This window comes from Anneissia japonica, unplaced genomic scaffold, assembly GCF_011630105.1.
Source record: "Anneissia japonica isolate Jap-2015-1 unplaced genomic scaffold, ASM1163010v1 scaffold11779_len1430905_cov172, whole genome shotgun sequence".
Classification (NCBI taxonomy): Eukaryota; Metazoa; Echinodermata; class Crinoidea; order Comatulida; family Comatulidae; genus Anneissia; species Anneissia japonica.
Genome location: NW_022740041.1, coordinates 1,430,782 through 1,439,293, shown reverse-complemented (window position 1 = coordinate 1,439,293; position 8,512 = coordinate 1,430,782).

Below are 8,512 nucleotides of genomic sequence, written 5' to 3'. Positions count from 1 at the left end.
TAGGAGGTATCACCCGGTTCTTAATGACGAAATTTGATTGAATTATTCCAATGGTTTGCCATTAGTAGCATTTTTAAATGTTACTATAGAGAACAAAAGAATAACCCTTTAATGACCTTTGACAGACGTAAATCGCTGAACACCATAACGTCCCTACCTTATGCCAATACATATGTGCCTAGGACAAGACTGTGCTATGTTATTTGTGACAGAAGTCTTTTATTTATTTTTTTGAAAGTCTTTTACCCTAATGACCCCTATGTGACCTTTGACACTAAGCAGTGTCACCGAATATACTGACCAGGTTTGGTTGAAATCGGCACAACCGTTTGGTACTAATAGCGTTTTGAAATGTTGACAGAAAAAAGATGAAAGTTACCCCTTAATGAACTTTGACCTCTTATCCCTGAACACCCTATAGACCTTGCCTTATGCCAATGTATATGTGCAAAGGACAAGACTGTGCTACGTTATTTGTGAGACAAGTAGTCTTTTATACGATTTTTGGTTTTTTGACCCTAATGCCCCTTATGTGACCTTTGACCCCAAGTTGTGAACAACACATAAATGGGAGATGGCACCGGCGGCGGTCCTATTGACCAAGTTTTAATTAAATCGGTCCAGTAGTTTGCCACTAGTAGCCTTTTAAAATGTTGCCAGAAAGAAAGAAAGAATTAGAGATACTATGTTCAGTAGAACATGAACCCAGTCATTTTTTAAGAGATAACCACTGTAACCTTTTTTTTTTTTTGGTTTAAGAACCAGCGACACCTCCTACACCTTAGTCTTTGATCAGGGTTACATAGGGGTCAAATTTTCAAAATAATCCGATTCAGCTCGAATTTACCAGGAATGATCCTTAGGACCTTCTAAACATGAAAAACGACTCTTCACCTATAGGTCAAAAGTAACAAGGTTCACTATCAAATTATAATGAAACTTTGAGGACATGTCTGCTCACTGAACAGTTCACACACTTTAACACAGTAAAAGTCCCTTTTCTCACAAAATCGACTATATAATTTGAATGGTTTCATTTGGCAATCTGGGGTGATTGGATTATGAAACTAGGTTATTTAAGCTTTATAATCATCTACATATTTTTACAATTAATTGAGTGATCATTTTTCTTTCAAAGTTGACTATCTCTTATGCTTTGCATAAGAAAAGGTTAAAATTAGAGTGTTTTATTTTTTGGTATACTTCCTGCTTCTTTTTACCATAAATCTGCAACGACAGGTCGCTAAACTTCCTGGTGAACGGTTAATTGTAGCTCATGAATTAAGCTTTCTTTTACCATGTAAGTTCCATGCTGGTTGCTTAAATAACCATTGATCATTTTTTTCTTTAAAATTTTGTATTCAGAATTGTTTGTACCATGTCTATGAATGACGTCACACGCTTAAGGCCAATAGCAGCTACAAATTTCGAGTTTTCTGCAGTTAGTGCGTTCGTGCATAAGATGTAGTTCAAATGTTTTGTCGGGTTTAACTTAACTACGGTACAGTTGAACTACGGCTCCTAAATAAATTCCTATTTGGCAAGTTTTTGCAAATAATTACGGATTCTAAGTGAGGACTAAATATTGTGTGAAAGTTAAGTTACCGCTAGGATTGCACAAAATCCTTAGTAATATAGCAAATACGCCCAAAGGAAATTAGTTATCTCAACGGCGATGTCTAAGCCTGCAGGACGTACAACAATGACGAACAAACACAACACCCAAGGTGCTAACAACAAAGATAAGCACCCATTTAAGCAAGTAAGTAACAAGGCTAGGCTTACAAAGGCTGATGACGTAATCGTCAACACCAAACCTAATAACGGTCACAAAGAAAATGACGTAACAACTAAACATAAAGATGAAAACCTTTCAAGCGTAATGCCTATCTTCTTTAAGGATAGCGACGTTCGAGAGGCGGGGGATGATTTTTTAAATGAAGAAACAATATACTTGCTTTATGTGAAATTGTCAGCGGAGACAATCTGATAGGAATACAAAAAATTAAAAACCTCTGGCGATTATAAATAAACAATCATGGAGACAGAGTAAAAATCCTTACCGCTGGGCTCAACCTTAATGGAAAAAATGTGACAGTGCACGATACAAATCCATATCTTCGCATTAATAACGGTGTGCGTGTGTTGGTGAAAGATGTACCTATCTCGGTACATAACGATGAGATTAAAAACTGCATTAAACAAATTGGCTGCAAAATAATTGGAGAAATTCAGTACGTCAAATTTCGTATAAACGAAAAGCTATCGAGATTTGTCAATGGAGACAGATCGGTTATAGTTGAGCCTTTCAAAGGTAGTCTGCCGAGACTAACAATAATTAATGGATTTAAAGCCTGTCTCTTTCACAGAGATCAGGCTGGCACACTTAAATGTTTTCAGTGCAACGAAGTAGGTCACAAGGCTAACGCATGTTCCAAAAAAGTTCCTTTCGAGTGCCATAGATGCGAGAAGAAAGGACATATTGCCAGAAATTGCACGGAAATAGTTACGGACACAAGACCTGGCACATCAAGCAATAAGCAAGACAACTGCTGCAATGAAGAAGATGAAGAAGCCATAGCCGGCATGCTAGTTCGACAAACTTCGGGCGAAAAATTCATACAAAAAATGTGGAAAAACATCGTTGAAAACACTAATCAATGGTCAAGCCTTAACGAAAGGGATAATGAGGATAGTGACACGTTGACAAGTTGCGGAGATGATGCTGTGAGCAATGAAGATGAAGCGGCAGATGACGCAGAACAAAGTAGCAGCAACCCACGAAAGGATAGCGGGAATGTTCAAACAAGGATTACAACGTTTATCACATCAGGAAAACCATCATCGCACAAATCAGACGAGATCGTCAATAACCTGCGAGCTGCAAAAGACAGTGAGCGCAATAAAAATGATGAAGTTGACATAACTATATCAAGAATTCCAGAGGAACGCAAGAAAAAAAGGAAACGCATGCGAAGCAAGTCTACATAAGGTTTCCATACAGTGTACTTTTTTCTTGCTTCTAGAGTAACTTGTAACCTTTGGTATGATATACCCTGTTGCACCGTAATATTTTCTTTGCTAATATATCATAATGGCTATCATCCATTGCATTTCCTTAAATGTTAGGGGTCTACGCACCAGCAACAAACAAAGGCAGATTTTTAATTGGTTTCATGATCAGAAAGCTGATATACTACTATTACAGGAAACACACCTTACTCCCGACTTAATTAATCAACTTAATTTAACATGGAGGATAATTAATAACAAAACATATGTCTTTGTTAATATTTACGCCCCCAACAATTGTAAATTAAGGAGCATTTTTTTTAGAGAGCTAAATAATATCATACTGAATATCGTAGATTTGGATATTGATAAAATCATTGTAGGAGGTGACTTTAACTGCATTTTAAACCAAAACATCGATCAAAAAAACAGTGCTAACAGATAGGACACATCTGTGTTTACTGTCAAAAATTTTATGAAAAGATTAAATTTGAAAGATGCTTGGAGAAGTAAAAATCCAAATAAAATACAATTTACGTTGCGGCGAAGATATAATCAAATCTATAGGAGGCTGGACTACTGGCTAATATCCAAAAATATTCTAGATCACGACAAATTACAGTCATGTGATATAGGGCCAGCCATCCTAACGGATCATCAGGCAATTTCAATAAAAATAGTACTCGATGAGTCCAAAAAAGGCCCCAACTACTGGAAACTAAATAGTGACCTCCTAAATAGCGCGGAATACCAAAATGCTATTCGAAATACTATTATTGAAACACAAAGTAACGAATACAATCTTAGTCCTGATCTACTGTGGGAGTTGATCAAAGTCAAAGTTAAAGATGTTTCAATTTCATATGGTTAAAAAATAAATACGGAAAAAAATAAACAAAAAGAAAATCTACAAAAACAAATAAAGAAATTAAATGAAGACCTAGTTATTAGTAATTCTAATGAAATAATAGAGGCAGATATTGAAGAAAAAACAAGAACATTAGAAAAAATTTACGATAAAGAAACAAAAGGAGCACATATACGCTCAAGAGTAAAGTGGATTGAAAAAGGTGAGCATAGCACAAAATTTTTTCTTAGTTTAGAAAAAAATAATGGAAAGAAAAAACATATAAAATGTTTAAAAAATTAAATGGTGAAGTACTTACAAAACCATGGGAAATTCTATGTGAAGAGGTACGTTTTTATAAACAGCTATATGCAAATGAGGGGATTTCCCTTAAAGATATAAACGCATACCTAGATAGCTCAAATGTAAATTGCTTAACTAATGAAGAAAGCAGTGTTTGTGAAGGTACTATTACCTTACATGAATGCGACGAAGCAATAAAAAAAATGAAATTAAATAAAGCTCCAGTGTGTGATGGCCTTACAGTAGAGTTTTATAAATATTTTTGGAAAGAAATTAAAACAATAGCTTGCAGAGCTATTAACGAATGTTATTTTAAAAATGAAATGAGTAATACTCAAAGACATGGTGTAATCAGTTTATTGTACAAAAAAGGTGATAAGCAGTTATTAGAAAATTGGAGGCCTATAACATTACTAAATACAGATTACAAAATCCTAACACAAATCTAAAAAAAGGTTATATTAAAGGGCGTTTTGCTGGAGAAAACGTTCGTCTAATTAATTATATTCTTCATTATACTGAAGAAGAATAATTAGAAGGTGCAATTTTAGCTCTTGACTTTAGAAAGGCTTTTGACTCGGTGAATCGGAATTTTATGTTCAGAGTACTGAAAAAATTCAATTTTGGTGACTCCTTTTGTAAATGGGTCAATACAATATATAACAACACTGAGTGTATTATTATCAATAACGGTTGGATATCAAAGAGCTTCAAAATGCAATGTGGAATAAGACAGGGTTGTCCACTGTCTGCATTACAATTTATTCTTATTGCTGAAATTATGGCCATTAATGTAAGAAATGATATTCATTACAAGGGGATAACTGTACCCACTCTGGATAGCACTGAAGAAATTCGCATCGCCCAACTTGCGGATGACACAGTTTTGTTTGTTGGATGCGAAAATAGCATAGAATTGGGTATACATATTGTTAACGATTTCTGTAAAGTATTGGGTATGTGTCTTAATAAAGCAAAAACAAATGCAATGTGGATTGGTAAAAATAAAAATAAAACTGATAAACCAGGGAACTTAAATTGGGTTAATGAACCAGTCAGGGTTTTAGGAATATATGTGGGATACAATAACAAAAAATGCAATGAACTTAATTGGGACTGCAAGCTGAAGAAGTTAGAAAGACTTCTTAGTACTTGGAAGGGTAGAGATCTTACTTTTTTTGGTAAAGTCACTGTATTAAAGAGTCTTGCTATGTCTCCACTTACTTATAATGCGTCAATAATTGATGTACCCAATGACGTTAAAGGTAAATAAACTTACATATGATTTTCTATGGAAGGGAAAAAAAGAAAAAATTAAAAGAAAAATGTTAATTGGTAAAGTAAATGAAGGAGGCATAAATATGCCGGATTTCTTACTACATATCAAGGCTTTAAAAATTGTGTGGGCACGAAGACTTTTTTCCAGAAAACATGTGAGGTGGAAGTTATTACCATTGTACTACATAAATAAAATTGGTAATGAAAGATTAGTTTTAGGTATGTCAAGTTTTAACACAAAACAATGTGAGATATTCAAATGTATACCGTCCTTTTATATTAATGTCATTGAATGCTGTATTGAATTTAATAAAATTAGCGACAATGTAGTTAATACTTATGAAGAAATTGTTAGACAAATCCTATGGGGAAATAAGGAAATTAAATGTAATAACACATCATTGTTTTTTAAGAATTGGATCTTGTCAGGTTTTAATCAAATCAAAGACGTTGTTAATTTTAATTGTTTAATGAAACCGACGGAAATAATTGAAAAACTATGTATAAAAAGGAATTGGCTTAGTGAATATGCTACACTTTTTTAATCTATACCAAATGTTTGGTTAAACATAATTAAACAACATAATCATCAACGTGACAATCATATTACAGGTGACTGTACCATAATTAAAAACATATTGAGGATGAAAACAAAGCAATTTTATTCAAACTTTATCAATAGTAAATTTATTCAACCGCAAAGTATACATAAATGGGAAAATGTATTCAATGAGGAAATTAGTTGGAATGAGGTTTGGACACGTAAAGTAAAAAATGAAAAAAATAGAAAATTTGCACAGCTTAATTATAAATTACTGAATAGAGTTGTTCCTACAAATGTACGCCTATGTAAATGGAATCTGAAAATGAGCAACAAATTTAATAACTGTGATGCTATTGAAAATGAAAAACATATGTTTTATGAATGTTCTCGAAACGAAATGTTATGGAAAAAGATAGATAATATACTCCAAAAAATGGGCAAAAGTAAAAGTTCCTTTAAAGAACTTTTATTGGGGTGCGAGTGTTACTTTAAAAATCAGATATATTCAATTGCGGTTTATTCTATTTACAAAATCAAAATTTTAACTGAGTGAAAAAAGCCAATAAGTGCAAATCCTTGGATTGTGTTTAGAGCAATTGTTAAAGACATGAACAACCTAGGCTTACTGTAAATGTTCACTAAATAATAATTTTATTTTATTTATTTATTTTTTATTTATATATATTTTTATTTTATATTATTTTTTTTTTTTTTTTTTATGAAGTGGACCTATTAGTATTACTATTGTTACCCCATTATTAGTTACTTTCAAGGTATAAAATAATAAGCAATAACAAATTACTGATAGTCCATACAAACTATGAGATAAAAATTACGTTGTGCAGTATGTTTTTTTTTAAATTTTATTAAAAAAAAAAAAATTCATAATAACTCAACGTGTTATGAGTAAACTTATATCGCATTAGCGTACAATGATGAAAAGTAATATATTTTTATATAAAAATGAAAAAGGGAGGAAAAAATTAAGGGATATACCGGTTAAATAAAATCTATATTAATAATGGTTACAATTGGTCAATGCCTAAACCTTGAAATCATGTTAATATCATAGAATTATGCTTATATTTATTTTTTAAAGTTTTTATATAACATACATTGATCGACTTAATTTGCATGTTTTATTGTATATATATAAGAATCAAGAGAAGTTTAAAAAATAAGAAAATAAAAAAAAAAGGTGAAATATCAAAAAGGCTTTAATGCAGAATGTCTGTAATTCAAATAACTTGATGTATTGATGAATAAAAGTGGTGGTTGTTATACCACAAAAGAGAAAAAAAGATGTAGGTCAAATTTATCTGAATGAGCTTTTGTCGCAAATAGAGGAAAAGTTTTCATTTTGATTGCTAGTGACTAATGATTTGACCAATTGCAATTGACTCCTACCAAACATGGGGTGTTCACACAGGTCACAGTGGTTATCTCTTAAAAAATGACTGGGTTCATGTTTTATTGAACATAGTATCTCTATGTTTTTTTTTGTATTAACATGTTAATTTACTATGACTTTGGACTTATAATAGGCCTTCTGTACTACTGGAATTTGAGATATGTAACATGGGAACGGGCATGAAAAGCGCCACACCAGTATTTCTTTTTATGAGCTCAGTAGCAACATGTACCTTTTAGGTACCTATTTTTGGAAGGGCGTCCGCTTCCAATTGAGAGTTTTTTTGGAATTAGTTGACGTCTACACGCTCTTTGTTGATATCTGAAATAAATAAAAATAAAAAGTGTATGTTTTACGAGAGTATACATGTATACTTGAGAAGCACACACAAGACAAGTGACCATTTTTTTACAGTCACTGAAGGGAGGGGGGTGGCTAGCCACCCTATTCACCCCCTCTAGATCCGCCACTGATGAACCGCAGCTTTGATTAGTGATAACGGATAGTTACAATTTATAAAATTAGATGCCATATGTGATATTTGCTCTTTATAATCCAAAGGATTTGAACAAATTCGATTGATGCCAAGACACTGGCTGTATATTAACAAACGTTTAGGACTAATATGATGTAACTCTGAAGTCCAAATATTGATGGTTATCTGTAGGATTGCAGTACAGCGATGTTGAGATTATACATGTATTTAACTCAACAGAAACATCAAAAAACGGTATTGAATTCAATGAGTGTTCGACTATGAACTTGATGATAGGATGGTAAGCATTAGCATATGTGATGATGGGAATTGAACTGGGGACCTAAAACAGATCTCGAAGGTTCAGCGCACACAGTGGCTACCACCAGATTAGCCGTCTTGAGCTAACCAGCTCTCTCATTATACAGTACTGATTACAGGACCTTCTACATCTCCTCGCGTGGGCCACGAGAGTGATTGGCGTGGGACTCGCGAGTGATAAGCTAATGAATAACTAATGACTAAGTGACCTATATGACATCTGTTTATCCAAGCATTACGGCATTGAGTAAAAATCAGGCTCCGCGAACCGCTACCTATTTCTCGATACCAACGATGTTGTTTATTACCAGACAAAAGAGG